Here is a 16,721-nt window from a genome sequence, read left to right on the forward strand (position 1 = left end):
TGACTTCAGCACTGTATCTCCCTGGACAACAGACCCTTCGCTTCTGAAAGGGTTCCAGCAGTCAGGTTCCAGTCATGTCTTGGTCCTTCGGTTCTATGCTTGGGGTGGGAGTGGGAGGGTCCTTTGGTTCTGGGTGTTACTTGAGGTCAAAATTTCTCCTCTGCTCATGCTTTGGCTACGTGACTTGCAGTTTTGTTGTGTTGTCTCTGAAAAACAACTCAGTCTCTTGTTAGCAACAGGATACGGCCAGTTTGGGCTGGTTCTGTGGTTATGTCTCCAGTCAGGGGTCGAGTCAAGGAACCCAAGCCCTTTTGTTAATCTTTAACTTGATTAATTGGCTTAACTATTGCCCCAAGCAATTGCTGGTCAGGTATCTCAGTGTAATTTTTTTCCTCCAGTCTTTTAAATTTTTCTAAACTGGGGTAAATAGAGCAGACCTTTTTGGGGTCCTTTAATGTTGGGGGGAGCTTACAGGGGACCCCTTTGGCCCATCCAACCTTAGGCAGGGTTGTATCAAAACCTTTCTTTTCATCTCATCAATGTCTGTTTTACTTATCCCATTTCTTTTTTTTTTTTTTTTTTTTTTTTTTTTTTTTTTTTTCTTTTTGCGGTATGCGGGCCTCTCACTGTTGTGGCCTCTCCCGCTGCGGAGCACAGGCTCCGGACGCGCAGGCCCAGAGGCCATGGCTCACGGGCCCAGCCGCTCCGCAGCACATGGGATCCTCCCAGACCGGGGCACGAACCCGTATCCCCTGCATCGGCAGGCGGACTCCCAACCACTGCGCCACCAGGGAGGCCCCCCTTATCCCATTTCTTAATAACCATCTAAAGATTTCCATCCTGCTGTGATGAGTCCCTTTAAAATTTCCACCTTATTTGGAAGAAGTCTCTTTACTTTCCGCTCAGCTTCTTCCTAGTCACTTGTTAATCAACCTAATTAACATTAGTTAATGTAATTTTTTTGTTTGTTTTTAAATATTTATTTTATTTGGCTGCATCAGGTCTTAGTTGCGGCATGCGGGATCTTTAGTTGCGGCATGCGGGATCTTTAGTTGCAGCATGCGAACTCTTAGTTGCGGCATGTGGGATATAGTTCACTGATCTGGGATCGAACCTGGGCCCTCTTCATTGGGAGCGCAGAGTCTTAGCCACTGGACCACCAGGGAAGTCCTCCTAACGTTTTTATTAACATCAGTAAGACCTGTTGAAGGGAAGCTGAGACCACAAGTAACTTTTTTTGTTCTGTTTTGTTTTAAACTAAAGGAGTTTTTAAGGTTAGCTGTTTTTTTTTTTGTATTCTCCTTTCAATTGGTGTTTCCATAGGTACCAATAAAACAGCTGTTTATCATGAGAGCACCCTAAAAATTTACCAATTTAGTTTTTCCAATGTAAAGGATCCATTACGTGGCCACTTACAATCAGTATCTTAATAGCAAGTCAAACCAATAAGATACAAGAGGGGGACTTCCCTGGTGGTGCAGTGCTTGGGAATCTGCCTGCCAATGCAGGGGACACGGTTTGATCCCTGGCCTGGGAGGATTCCACATGTTGCAGAGCAACTAAGCCCGTGTGCCACAACTACTGAGCCTGCGCTCTAGAGCCCACTAGCCATAACTACTGAAGGCCAAGCGCCACAACTATTGGAGCCCGCGCACTGCAATGAAGAGTAGCCCCCGCTCACCACAACTAGAGAAAGTCTGAGTGCAACGAAGACCCAAGGCAGCCAAAAAATAAATAAATAAATAAATAAATAATTTTTAAAAAAAGATGTAAGGGGTATCCCCACAAGAGAATGCAAAGGATGCAGCATTCACAAGATCCAGAAGTTTACTCCCAGGAATTCCCTGGTGGTCCAGTGGTTAGGACTCTGCACTCTCACTGCCTAGGGCTTGGGTTCGATCCCCGGTTGGGGTACTAAAATCTCACAAGCTGCATGGTGCAGCCAGAAAAAACCCATAAAGTTTACTCCCAAAAATAGTCTAAGAAAGTAAAGACCTTCATTGTCCTTCATTGTATACACGAATACAATGAAGGCTGAAATGAAAAAAGCCCTTTATGGAATGGGAACCCTTATGAAAAATTTTCGAGAGCTGGCACAGCCAAAGAGACTGCTCAGAATCAGAATCCCAGTCTATTCTACTACACCATATATGTACCTTCTGGATGGCAGAGACCAAACTCTCAAAACACAGAACAAAACACCTAAGAAGATCAGGTAGAACATTTACATCGCAAAGGCACAAGGAGAGAAATGCAAGCTCCTGTTCAAGGTCAGAATTTTGAAAAGATGTTTTGTTAGGCCAGCTGTCTCTAACGGCATATGCAAAAACTAATTTTGGAATGAGGCTTAAAAAGAACCCAAGGGGCTTCCCTGGTGGTGCAGTGGTTAAGAATCCACCTGCCAATGCAGGGGACACGGGTTCGAGCCCTGGTCCGGGAAGATCCCACATGCCGTGGAGCAACTAAGCCCACGCGCCACAACTACTGAGCCTGCACTCTAGAGCCCGTGAGCCACAGCTACTGAAGCCCACGTGCCTAGAGCTGTGCTCCACAACAAGAGAAGCCTACTACTTCTCCCCCGGACTCCTTGGTAGTCTGTCAGTGGGAGAGCTTCGTGGCTGTCACCTCGCCTCCTCCAGCCCCGCAGAACCCTACAAGTCTCAGTCATGCGTGAGTGCATCTCCACCCACGTTGGCCAGGCTGGTGTCCAGATCGGCAATGCCTGCCCGGAGCTCTACTGCCTGGAACACGGCATCCAGCCCAATGGCCAGATGCCAAGTGACAAAACTATTGGGGGAGGAGATAACTCCTTCAACACCTTCTTCAGTGAGACAGGCGCTGGCAAGCATATGCCCAGGGCAGTGTTTGTAGACCTGGAACCCACCACGGTCACTGATGAAGTTCGCATTGGCACCTACCGCCAGCTCTTCCACCCTTAGCAGCTCATCACAAGCAAGGAAGATGCTGCCAATAACTATGCCCGAGGTCACTACACCATTGGCAAGGAGATCACTGACCTCGTCTTGGACCAAATTCAGAAACTGACTGACCAGTGCACAGGTCTTCAGGGCTTCTTGGTTTTCCACAGCTTTCTTTGGCGGGGGAACTGGTTCCGGGTTCACCTCCCTGCTGATGGAACGTCTGTCAATTATGGCAAGAGGTCCAAGCTGGAGCTCTCCATTTACCCAGCCCCTCAGGTTTCCACAGCTGTAGTTGAGCCCTACAATTCCAACCTCACCACCTATACCACCCTGGAGCACTCTGATTGCGCCTTCATGGTAGACAATGAGGCCACCTATGACATCTGTCGTAGAAACCTCGATACTGAGTGCCCAATATACACTAATCTTAACCGCCTTATTAGCCAGATTGTGTCCTCCATCACTGCTTCCCTGAGGTTTGATGGAGCCCTAACGTTGACCTGACAGAATTCCAGACCAATCTGGTGCCCTATCCCCGCATCCACTTCCCTCTGGCCACATATACCTGTTATCTCTGCTGAGAAAGCCTACCATGAACAGCTTACTGTAGCAGAGGTCACCAATGCTTGCTCTGAGCTGGCCAACCAGATGATGAAATGCAACCCTCGCGATGGTAAATACATGGCTTGCTGCCTGTTGTACCGTGGCGATGTAGTTCCCAAAGATGTCAATGCTGCCATTGCCACCATCAAGACCAAGCGCAGCATCCAGTTTGTGGACTGGTGACCCACTGGCTTCAAAGTTGGCATTAATTACCAGCCTCCCGCTGCAGTACCTGGTGGGGACCTGGCCAAAGTACAGCGAGCTGTGTGCATGCTGAACAACACCACAGCCATCGCTGAGGCCTGGGCTCGCCTGGACCACAAGTTTGACCTGATGTATGCCGAACGTGCCTTTGTTCACTGGTACGGGGGTGAGGGCATGGAGGAAGGAGAGTTTTCTGAGGCCCATGAGGACATGGTTGCCCTTGAGAAGGATTATGAGGAGGTTGGAGCCCATAGTGCGGAGGGAGAAGAGGAGGGTGAAGAATATTAACTTGTCTGCTGCAGTTTTACACTCTTGTCTTGGGACTGTCTTACTTGTGTTCTGTGGAGCTGACCATTGTGGCCCTATCTTGTCAATAAAAGTGATATTTCTGTTTTAAAAAAAAAAAAAAAGAGAAGCCACTGCAATGAGAAGCCCACGCAACACAGCAAAGAGTAGCCCCGGCTCGACACAACTAGAGAAAGCCTGTGTGCAGCAACGAAGACCCAACGCAGCCAAAAATAAATAAATAAATTTATTTATTTATTCATTTAAAAAAAAGAACCCAAGATTTTTTTTTTTTTTTTTTTTTTTTTTTTTGTGGTACGTGGGCCTCTCACTGTTGTGGCCTCTCCCGTTGCAGAGCACAGGCTCCGGACGCGCAGGCCCAGCAGCCATGGCTCACGGGCCCAGCCGCTCCGTGGCAGGTGGGATCCTCCCGGACTGGGGCATGAACCCGTGTCCCCTGCATCGGCAGGTGGACTCTCAACAACTGCGCCACCAGGGAAGCCCAGGAACCCAAGATTTTTATAGTTACCAATTAAGTGTTCACCTGCGAGTATAAGCTCTCTATGTATTGCACATGAACCTGGCTGGAGCATTAGTTGGAGGCTGGCAATCTGCTGCCTCTTTATTTTGTTTTGAAAAGTTTGTTTCCCATTCCAGGGTCAGTTTGTTGAGATAAAATCGCTAGCGATAATTGTGTGATAGGCTGATGTGCTCTTTGTGGGCTTAACTCCTCCCTAGAGTCGTTCAGCTCTTTTACATGTCTTGGTCTCTCTCTCTGTCAGTCTAAAATTGCCATGGGCGCTCACAGCACTGGATGGCCAACACCTTTGTGTGGGTCCCCAGATGAGCAGGTTTTTAATTAATGAGCAGGTTTCCCTATGGGACTCATGCATGCTATGAGGACTTGCTTCCACCGTTCCCACAAGTTTCTCAGTTGCCTGCGAAAGACTTTGCTGGCCAGAAGGAGCTCTGTCCTTTTTTTCTTTGGAGCTGAGAGCTCTCATGTAGTATTTTCACTTTTATTCTGACAAACTCTATTAAAGTAGCCACTTCAAGGGAAAATGACAGGCCAGTCTCCTACCTAATCACCTAGTCCAAAACCACTCAGTGTCTTCCAATTGTGTAAAATCTTCCCAGTGTCTCTCAACTGCGAGAAGAGGTAACCCAGGTACCTCTTCTTGAAACTAAGTTCAAGTAAAACCAACTGCTCACAGCAAGGAGTTTATCCATCACTGAATCAACTTAGGATCATCAGCCAATAACAGGAGATCCAAGACCCAAGAGAGATTCGCCCAATCGTCTGGACTCATCAAGGAGGCGGAGGGGCACAAGGGGCCCCTGCTGGTACCAAGGCTCTGGATCCTCTCAGAGTTCAGGTGAACAAGAGAAGTCTGCTCTCGGTCCCTTCATGGCCACTAAAACCATGGACTGAAAGAAAAACATACAACGTGGGCTTCCTTGGTGGCGCAGTGGTTGAGAGTCCGCCTGCCGATGCAAGGGACACGGGTTCGTGCCCCGGTCCGGGAAGATCCCACATGCCGCGGAGCGGCTGGGCCCGTGAGCCATGGCCGCTGAGCCTGCACGTCCGGAGCCTGTGCTCCGCAACGGGAGAGGCCACAACAGTGAGAGGCCCGTGTACCGCAAAAAAAAAAAAAACATACAACATAAAAGTTGTGAGTTAAGTTTTATTCGGGGAACTTACTGAGAACTATAGCCCAGGAGACAGCCTCTCAGTATATATGAGTTTTCTTTGTTTTTTTTTTTTTTTGGTTGTGCCGAGTCTTAGCACGTGGGATCCTGTACGCAGGATCTTTTAGTTGCAGCATGCAGACTCTTAGTTGTGGCATGCATGAGGGATCTAGTTCCCCAACCAGGGATCAAACCCAGGCCCCCTGCATTGGGAGTGTGGAGTCTCAGCCACTGGACCACCAGGGAAGTTCCTATATGAATTCTTTTGCTGGAAAAAACCTGTAGCCAAACATAAAGAGATTACTGCTAATCACAAAGAACAGATGTCTCAAGTTACTGATTTTTGTGCTTTTCTATGTATGAGAAGATGTAAGAATCTAGCGTCATTGAAAATTTTTCTTAGATATGCATCTTAACTATCTCAGGGCCAGTACATCCAAAGCACAGAATTGTTCCCTGTTTTTTTCCATCCTGAATTCCCTTCAGGGTGCACTGTTGGTGGGCGACTGCAGTGGCTAATGGCCTGATCCTTGTAGAGCTGGAATGGCCAGCAATATGTTTTTCTTTACACCCCTTTGTAATTTACATTGGGCCACATTAACTAACTGGGGAGTAACGTTTGTGTGCGGTTCCACATCAAGACAATTTGTAAATGCCAAAGACTTAATTTAAATTTAATTTATGAGGGAATTCCCTGGCGGTCCAGTTAAGACTCGGGCTTTCACTGCCGTGGACCCGGGTTCGATCCCTGGTCAGGGAGCTAAGATCCTACAAGCTGTATGGTGCGGCCAAAAAAATAAAATAAAATAAAATAAAAATTTATGACTCATTGGTTCAGTGTCCCTGGCTCAATGAGGGACATTTTAGGATAATGGGTGCTAGGACCATAAGGAAGTTAGGCAAGACAATAGCTCTCATTTGCCAATAGGCAAAAACATACCTATTGGCCCTCTATGTTATATTCAGTAACTGCCCTATGATTATCAGGAGTACCTTGCTTAAATTTAGTGTGACTCCCAGATATAACTATAATTTGAGGCCTTGTATTAATTAATTGCATAAGGGTTTGTGAATTAGTGCAGTACAGCAGATGGTAAAGTTAATTTAAAAACCATGCTGTAGAAGCCTGAAAGCCAAGCAGCACCCCTTTATCTTTTTTGTTGCACAAATTCTTTTAGAATATTTCAGATTTCCAATTGGGTCAAATTGTGGACCTTTGTTTTAGTATTTTCCCTTTTTTTCCTCCCTCTCTTCCTTCCCTATTCTGTTTTCTTCACCACTGGATATGCTTCGGTGGAGGGGGGTGACCTCTCTACCCTGGTATTTATAAATTTTTTCCTCCAGAGAGCCTCAAATTAGTGCTATCAGAGTTAGGGACCTCTCCCGTGGGAGTTGTAGGGTTTAAAGACCTTGGGATTAAATTGGCTTTGCTGTGCTACAGGGATGCCATGGGTGTTTTCCCCTAGAGCCCCAAGAGCCAGAATCTTACCTTAGAAGTGGGGCAGTAGCAGCAGCAGAGGTACTGAAGAGTCCTGATGAGCCCTCTGGTGTTAAGAGTGTAGATTCAGCCTGCCACCTAAGGGCTGCCATTCCCCTTCTCACCTCGGTTTTCCTTTCTCTTTTTTTTTTTTTTTTTTATGGTACGCAGGCCTCTCACTGTTGTGGCCTCTCCCGTTGCAGAGCACAGGCTCCGGACGTGCAGGCTCAGTGGCCATGGCTCACGGGCCCAGCCGCTCCGCGGCATGTGGAATCCTCCCGGACCGGGGCACGAACCCGTGTCCCCTGCATCGGCAGGCGGACTCTCAACCACTGCGCCACCAGGGAAGCCCCTTCCTTTCTCTTTTTAAGGAACTGTTCTTTCAGGAGTGACCGGCCAATGGAGCCAGCTCTTGCCCAGAGTACACCCAACCCCCCATACCCTGTACTTTGAGGCCAAACAAGCACCACACTCAACAGATTCACTCTAAACACATGGATAGGTTCCCACCAAGACATCGACCCAGGACCACTTTAAGAAGGGCCCCAATCCCGTACGTACTTGCTCCCAAACAACAAGAAATTATCTGCATCTAGAACTGGTGGGGTCAATAATACAACACAGGGCAGCACAGCTCACAGCACGAGCTCCCCGACACCCAGCAGCCCAAGGCACCGGCTGCCATCAGACAGCAGAGCAGGTGAGCAAGTCAGAGCAAGAGAAGACAGACCCACGGGTGGTGGTCATGTGTGGATGTAGTGTGCCCCACACACATACACACACACCAAGGGGGAAGGAAAAGGCTTATGAATCACATAATTGAGGTCTCAGGGAAGGGGCGGCCTCTCAAGCAACACTGAATGGCTTCAGAAAGCAAGGAAAGGAGCCTGGCCTGGGTGTTCACTGCAGTTAGGGCTGGGGCAATAGTTCCTGCACTGGCAGGGCTTGTGTGGCTGGAACCTCCTGCTCTAAAGGAGAGACCACTCAGGCTTCCTCATCAGTTTGCCCAGGTGGCGGCACAAGGGGAAGGGAAGGGAGGCTTAAGCTAGGGGCTGTCAAACATCAAAAAAAAAAAAAACCAACAACTACTGTATAGCACAGGGAACTCTACCCAATATTCTGTGATAACCTATATGGAAAAAGAATCTAAAAAAGAATGAATATAGGTTTAACGGAATCACTTTGCTGTACACCTGAAACTAACACATTGAATCAACTGTACTCCAATAAAATTAAAATATTTTTAAATAATAAAAGAATAAGATTTAACAATTCAAAATATATACAAAAACTTTTTAAAAAAATGAGAACGACTCGTCATTACAAGGACAAAGGTGGGTCAAAAAACACGCATTTCCAACTGTCTCTTTTCATATAAAGAAACACTAACAGGAAGCTCAAGAAATGATCGACACTGGTTATTTGGGGGTGGCTAAAGCAAGAGCACTGGAGGGACCAGGATTTTCCGGTGATGAGTCTACTTTAGACCTTCTTATCTTTCAGATTTTTGCTAACCTTCTATGCATTTTTTTCTTAAGATTTTTTTTTGATGTGGACCACCTTAAAAGTGTTTATTGAATTTGTTACAGTATTGCTTCTGTTTTGGTTTTTTGGCCACAAGGCATGTGGGATCTTAGCTCGCTGACCAGGGATTGAAACTGCACCCCCTGCACTGGAAGACGAAGTCTTAACCACTGAATGGCCAGGGAAATCCCCGTGCATTTTTAATTTAAAATAAACTGAGTAATTTATAGAAACCATATTACCATTAAATAGTTTTTATTTATCTTGATTTTTAAATTTGATTTTAAATTAATTTAATCTTAACTCTTCTACATAGGAAAACATCCAAAGATTTAATCCTTTATACACTAACAGTTATAAAACTGCAAATCATACAAAATGTTCATGAAATAAAATTTATATTTTAATGCAGGACAAGAAAATATAAACATATTCTCTCTGCCCATTTGGGCCACTCCCCCCCTTTCATGTGCAGTGTGCCTCTACATTTTTCATTAACCAGATCTCCTCAAAGACAGGAATGCTTGCTTGACCATAAAGAACAATTTCCTTCTGATTCCAGTAAGGATACGCCTTAAAAGATAACATTCCTCTCTCAGTCCTATAAGGGGTCATGATGACCCATCACCTTGTGCATGCAGATCTGGACTATGTAAATGTCAATATGTCATTTTGATGTATACTTCTTTGCCTCAAAAACGTAGATAACTGTGCTTTGACTTCTAATAGGCTGAACAGTCCTCTGAGCTTTCTGAAAGATTGTCTCCTGCATATGAATCCTTGGGTTGGCTTGAATAAAATTCTCTATTTCTTTCTTAGATTAAGTATTGATTAATTTTTCACCAACATTTGCATGGTGTATTACACTAAGCAGGATATCAAAGACATCCACCAGGGGATACCTGGAGTCTACTCCAAACTGGCACCTGGTACCAGCCTGGAGCCTTTGAGCCCGGCCAGCTTCTCAGTGCTCCTCAGGTGCTCCAGCAAGTTCTGATATCCAGATCTCATTCCTTTAAGTGACAGTCCTAAAATTGTATTTGAGCTGTTTTTACTTGAGACTTGGTATCTTAAGGGGCATTGGTGCATTTTCATAGGTAGGGGTCTAGGGCAGCAGTCCCCAACTTTTGGCACCAGGGACCAGTTTCGTGGAAGACAATTTTTCCGTGGATGGGGGTGGGGGGGATAGTTTGGGGATGATTCAAGCACATTACATTTATTGTGCAGTTTATTTCTATTATTATTACATTGTAATATGTAATGAAATAATTATACAAGTCACCGTAATGCTGACAGGAGGCGGAGCTCAGGCAGTAATGTGAGCGATGGGGAGCGGCTGTAAATACAGATGAAGCTTCGCTCGCTCGCCCGCCGCTCACCTCCTGCTGTCGGCCCGGTTCCTAACAGGCCACGGACAGGTACCGGTTCATGGCCTGGGGGCTGGGGACCCCTGATCTAGGGGGATCAGGGTAGGAGACACAGGGAAACATAGGTGGCTAGTTTTTGTTAGTTTGGTTAAATTGAAAAACAAGCTGATATACGGTTTGAAGAAACTGCTAGTGAAATGAAAGACTGAATTACTCAGCTCTGAGGAAAAGGGACACTTTCTCCTTCTGGCCAGAAGGTGTCCTCAGGTGTCTGAGAACCTAGGGGAAGTGTCTTGAGTATTAATCCTCATGACGTGCAAGGGTCCCACAGGGAACCGCTCTACAACCATTAAATAAATTTTGCTCATCCGGGGATGCATCATATAAAGGCTGATCACCTAGTGCTCTAAGCACCCGTGGCAGTTTTAGACTGTTGGAAGGAGAAACCAAGACATATAAGAGCTGAACCAAGTCAAGGGTAACGCTTTGGGGAGCGGGACTTAGAAGCAGCACACATTTGATTCATCACACTGTCCTCACAGAGTTGTTCAGATCATATCCGAATTAGGCTACCAAATCAAGAATGGGGAACCATGCCTCAAAGGCCAAAGAGCTCCTTGACAGACAGCCACCCATGGGAACCCCAGATAAGTTTATGTATAACACCTATGGAACTGACACTTGCAAGTATCTAACTGAACAGCAAGGTCTGACCAAAGATAACTTCTCCCTGAGATGGCCCAAATGCGGCACTTTTGACTTACCTAAATTGGTTTATTTGTGCACTCAATTAGAAAAAGCTAACTATAAGATCAAACAGCCAGAACGGGAAGCATATTTTAATTGGTACCTAGAAACCTCAAAATGAGGGAATGATAGAATGGCTTCATTACGAGACACAAACCAAAAATTACTAGAAACAGTAGCTAAATTAGAAAAGACCTCAGAGGCCACTGCTTCTCCTCCTCCTTTCCCTCCTTCCCTTTCAGATTCTTTGTATCCTCTTCTTTCTGAGTTTCTCTGTCCTGACCTCCCTACTCTTCCACCTCCGATTTCAAAGGAAGAACCTACTGAGTCTAACAAAAAGGATAAAGACAGCCCTAAAATAATAGCTGCCCCCTTTAAGGAGAAACCCCTAGATAGAGGGGAACCTGCTCTTATCCATATCCCTTAGACTAGGACAGAACTTAACTAAGGAATTTCCAGATCCTTTATAAGATCCTTTGCTTGGGGGGCTTCCCTGGTGGCGCAGTCATTGAGAATCTGCCTGCTAATGCAGGGGACACGGGTTCGAGCCCTGGTCTGGGAAGATCCCACAGGCCGCGGAGCAACTAGGCCCATGAGCCACAACTACTGAGCCTGCGCGTCTGGAGCCTGTGCTCCGCAACAAGAGGGGCCGCGATCGTGAGAAGCCCGCGCACCACAATGAAGAGTGGCCCCCACTTGCAACAACTAGAGAAAGCCCTCGCACAGAAACGAAGACCCAACACAGCCAAAAATAAATTTTTTTAAAAAGAACCTTTGCTTGGGTTTTGCTACAGAATTTGATCTTACAGTAAGAACTTACAAGCCTGAATATTCAAACTTGTACCAGCTTGTACATTTACTAGTCTCTGAAAGTAAAGCAAAAGAATGGCTTCAAGAAATAAACTGGAAAATGCCTGTGGAAGATCTTCATAAACATGAGGTGGCAGATCACCAGAAATGTAGAGAAACTGCCCACAGTCTGTATCAGGCTACTATGAAAAGCTTCCCAAAGATAGGCTGGGCAAAAATCCATCAATACAAAGGTCAAGAGACACTATTATTTCAAAAGATTTGAAAAGACATTTCAAACAACACTCTGGCATGACTCCAGAGAGTTTTCTGGACCATGAGAATGATCCAGTATTACACTCTTTTTTTTTTTTTTTTTAAGAAGGATTAGATGAAGAATTGGCGTGACTGTTTAAAAGATAGGAACTTTACTGGGCTACTCTACATTCTAATGCGCTTGTCACTGTTGGTGACAAGCTCTCCAAAACCTTACAGAAATGAGAAAAAGAAAGCTGCCAAGGTTATGAACAGCAGTTCAGTGGTCCCTTGAAATCACCTGGACCAAATTTCAGTCAGTTTTGAGAAAAAAAACGCACCCGTTTTTATTGCCAAAACCTGGGCATTTTAAAAGAGACTGCCACAGGTTTAAATTAGATTTAGAACACAGTAAGATTAATAAGGAACAGGGCTGCTCTAAGGATTATAAGAGGGCATTCCCCCTCCTCCTCACAAACACCTTACAGGAAATTGAAATAACAATCGGAGGGGAGACTTCTAAGGCCCTTGTAGACACGGGGGCTACCTTATCCATTCTCAACTCTACCCTCATTCATTGCCCTCTCCCCCCAGAGTAAACAGTCAATTCAAATGACAGGTGTTTCTCATTTACCTGTGCCAGTTTTAAAATCAGAAACCGAAACTTTTCAGTTAGGAACTAATCACAGGAAGACGTGTTCCTTTTGGTGAAATGTGCTCCAACTCATTTGATAGGATGAGACCTTTTAGAGGCACATAATGCCCATATTGCCTGAAGGGCAAAATGATTTTAGAGTTAGTAAACTTAGATGCAGACCAGAAATTGATGGCTGTGAAAACAAAAGTTCAGACAGATAAGGGGAAATTAACGATTCACTGTTATAAGTGCCTGAGGAATCATGGTCATCCTCCTCCTCAGACATAGGGAAAATCAAGTCAGCCATTCCCATTAAAATAACTATTGATAATCCCAAGCCTCTACCCAGTATTTGACAGTACCCATTTAGACCAGAGGCATTCCTGTTGTTCAGGAATTCCCTGAGAACGGACTTACAATTCCTCGTACTAGTCCTCGCAATACCCCCCTTTTGTTGAAAAGAAAGCGAAATGTAAAAGGCTGAAGGTTTTTCAGGACCTGAGAGCTATAAATAACACCGTGATCCCTTGCCACTCTGTGGTTCCTAATCCTCACACCCTGCTCTCAGCCATTCCAGAAGACACCTATTATTTTTCAGTAATAGACCTATGCAGTGTGTTATTTAATACTGGAAAAGGAAAGCCAATACCTTTTTGCCTTTATGTGGGAAGATCATCAGTATACCTGGACTGTTATGCCACAATCCTATACTAAAAGCCCTACTTATTTTTCTCAAACACTTAAAGCTGATTTGGCTGATGTACACTTTCCTAATGACTGTTTTAATTCAATATGTAGACGATTTGCTTTTGTGGTCTAGAGCTGGACAGAGACACTGTTCATCTGTTACAACAGTTAGCCTCTAAGGGGCATAAGGTGTCCAAAGAAGAACTGTTAATTGACTCTAAAAGAATCAAGAGGATCCTGGCTTTCTCACTTCCCATAACAAAGAAACAGCTGAGAGGGTTTCTAGGTCTGACCTGATATTGTAGGAATTGGGTATCTAATGTTTCCTTCATGGCCCAATCCCTCTATGTGTTACTTAAGTCTAACTGACCAGACCCAACTGAATGCACAACAGAAGAAAACGTTATAGATTCCTTAAGATCTGCATTGACTTAGGCTTTGGAATTAGGCCATCCGAATCAAAAATTACCATTTTTTTCGGTTTGTGCATGAAGATAAAGGAAACGCCCTAGGTGTGTTAACTCAGAGGCATGGTGACAGGCATCAACCCACAGGATATCACAGTCAGCAGCTAGATTCAGTGATGAAAGGGCTCCCCACCCTTCATGAGGGCTCTTTCAACGACAGCTCTCTTGTGCAAAGCTAGGGAAGAACTTAGGATGGGGTCTCCTTTGACTACCCATGTTCCACACTCAGTTGAAATGCTTTTGAATTCTCATCACACTCAGTACTATGCTGTGAGTCAACTCTCCTCTTACGAGGTATTGTCGCTTTCTTCACCTAATATTACTTTGGCTCAATGTAGCTACCTTAACCCTGCAATTTTACTTCCAGCAACCCAGGATGATAATGACCGTGACTGCATTATGCTAACGTTATCTTCTTATGCCTAGGAATGACTTACAAGAAATTCCTGTTGATAATGCTAACCTAATTTGGTTTACAGATGGATTTTACTTACCTAGCTAGATATGCAGTAATATCCACTGTGGACATAACTGAAAGCTCTTATTTACCAGATGCAAAGTTGGCACAACAAGCTGAATTAATTGCTCTAATCAGAGCTTGCCAGCTAGCTTAGGATCAAGCAGCAAATATTTATACTGATAGCTACTATGTTTTAGGAGTATCTCATGGTTTTGGAATGCTCTGGAAGTGAAGGGGATTTCTTACTTCCTCAGGCCAACCCATAAAGAATGGGAAGATAGTGTCAGAATTATTAGATTCTATACAATTACCTAAAAAATTGGCAAAAATGCCTGGACATTTCAAATTTGATTCAGTAAAGGCAAAAGGGAATTAATTCACTGACATAGCAGCTAAATGAGGTACTTTAAGTTCCATTTCTGTCCAACATCAAGGATGTCTGCTGCTCGAACCCAATGTAACTGTTAAGAAACTTCTTCTACAGGCTCAAAAATTAGTACCAGAAGATGAAAAACAAAAACGGAAAAAGAAAGGCGGATTCTTTGATTCCACCTCACAAATATGGTTCGGACCAAATAAGAGACTTATAGTGCCTATATAGGGGCTCAGTTACCCTTACTCCAGCATGTGCATTCCCTGACCCATTTGGCTCCTGAAAAAATAATTTTATGGGGGAAACAGTATATCTGGAAGCCCTCCCCTATGGTAGCCCACAAAACATATGCCTGGTGCACTGTTTGCCCTAAATATAATCCCAGAAAACAACTGCATGAGTCACAAGGTCATTTTCCTCTTCGTAAAGGACCCCTGGAATTATGGCAATTAGACTTTGTCCAAATGCCACCATCTCAAGGATACACATATATTTGGGTAATGATCTGTATGTTTTCACACTGGGTTGAAGCTTGTCCCTGAAGGAAAGCAACAGATTTAGCAGTAAAATGCTATTGGAAAAAATAATTCCTGAGACATCCCTGTGGTGCAGTGGTTAAGAATCTGCCTGCCAATGCAGGGGACACGGGTTTGAGCCCTGGTCTGGGAAGACCCCACATGCTGCAGAGCAACTAAGCCCGTGTGCCACAACTACTGAGCCTGCACTCTAGAGCCCGCAAGCCACAACTACTGAGCCCTGGCACCACAACTACTGAAGCCTGTGCACTCTAGGGCCCGTGTGCCGCAACAACTGAGCCCGAGTGCTGCAACTACTGAAGCCCATGCACCTAGAGCCCTGCTCCGCAACAAGAGAAGTCACCACAATGAGAAGCCCACTCACTGCAACCAAGAGTAGCCCCTGCTAGCAGCAACTAGAAAAGACCTGCACGCAGCAACTAGAAAAGGCCTGCGCACAGCAACGAAGACCCAACGCAACCAAAAATCAATCAATCAATAAATTTTTTAAAAAATTCCTGTTTGGGGGATCCCTTCTGAGTTGCATAGCAACTAAAGGATTCACTTCACTGGGCAAGTAATTAAATCTATTTGTGATATTTGGCCAATAATGCAGCATTTTCACTGAACTTATCATCCCCAATCTTCGGGATTGGTGGAAAGAACTAATCATACTATCAAAACTCAATTGTCAAAACTCTCAGAGGCTTTTAATCTTTCATGGCCAGAAGCTCTCCCACTGGTGCTTCTCAAATTTATATCCCCTCCTTTGGGTAAATATCAATTGTCTCCTTCTGAAATAATCACTGGGTGATCTATGTGCTTAGATGAAGGCATGTATGAACCAGCATTACTTAAGGGAGATATATTACATTATTGTCAAGGGCTCATTAAAGCACTTCAAGAAAACGAAAAGGTAGTAACTAATCCCTTGCACAGTGAGCTCCCTGGAGACAAAGACCTTAAGGACCACAAATTATTACCTGGAGATTTTGTCTACTGGAAAAGACATCAGATAAAGGACTCTTTACAGCCACATTGGAAGGGGCCATATCAGGTATTACTAACAAACCCCTGTGCTGCAAGACTTAAAGGAGTAAACTCCTGGATTCCCATTTATCACCTTAAAAATGCCTCCTCTCCTGAATGGACTGCAACTCCTGTTTCTGACACACAGCTTCTACTAACCAGACCAGGATGAGAAGATGACACCTGAAGTAGACAACTTATCCAAGATGCTGGACTAGGCCTGCATACTGATTACCTTGATTTCTCACATTTCTGCTTATGAGCCAAACGTATTTCTTTATTCAGTTCAATCATATGCAAGCTTCAAAAATCAATCCAATAGCTAGATTCGTGGCCAATTACCTACATCCAGCACTTCTGGATTACCCTGGTGGATTTCACCTCTCCAGGGTTCTGATTGGCTAGTCCTCAGGGATTTTATCTTAGAGAAAGAAACTCTAGTACCATACAAGCTACTGCTGGTAACACTAAGCAGGGGACTTCTCTGGTGGTGCAGTGGTTAAGAATCCGCCTGCCAATGCAGGGGACACGGGTTCGAGCCCTGGTCCAGGAAGATCCCACATGCCGCAGAGCAACTAAGCCCATGTGCCACAACTACTGAGCCTGCGCTCTATAGCCCATGAGGCACAACTACTGAAGCCCGCGCGCCTAGAGGCCATGCTCCGCAACAAGAGAAGCCACCACAACGAGAA

General features: G+C 45.0%; 1 pseudogene across 1 annotated transcript; it reads left to right on the forward strand.

The window, feature by feature from the left end:
• Positions 1-2,038: 2,038 nt before the first annotated feature.
• LOC308615503 (tubulin alpha-1C chain-like) lies at positions 2,039-4,143 on the forward strand (annotated as a pseudogene). The gene has a single exon. The product of its transcript is annotated as a tubulin alpha-1C chain-like (transcript).
• The last annotated feature ends 12,578 nt before the right edge of the window (positions 4,144-16,721 follow it).

The sequence above is a fragment of the Mesoplodon bidens genome, assembly GCF_964165515.1.
Source record: "Mesoplodon bidens genome assembly, chromosome: 4".
NCBI classification, from domain to species: Eukaryota; Metazoa; Chordata; class Mammalia; order Artiodactyla; family Ziphiidae; genus Mesoplodon; species Mesoplodon bidens.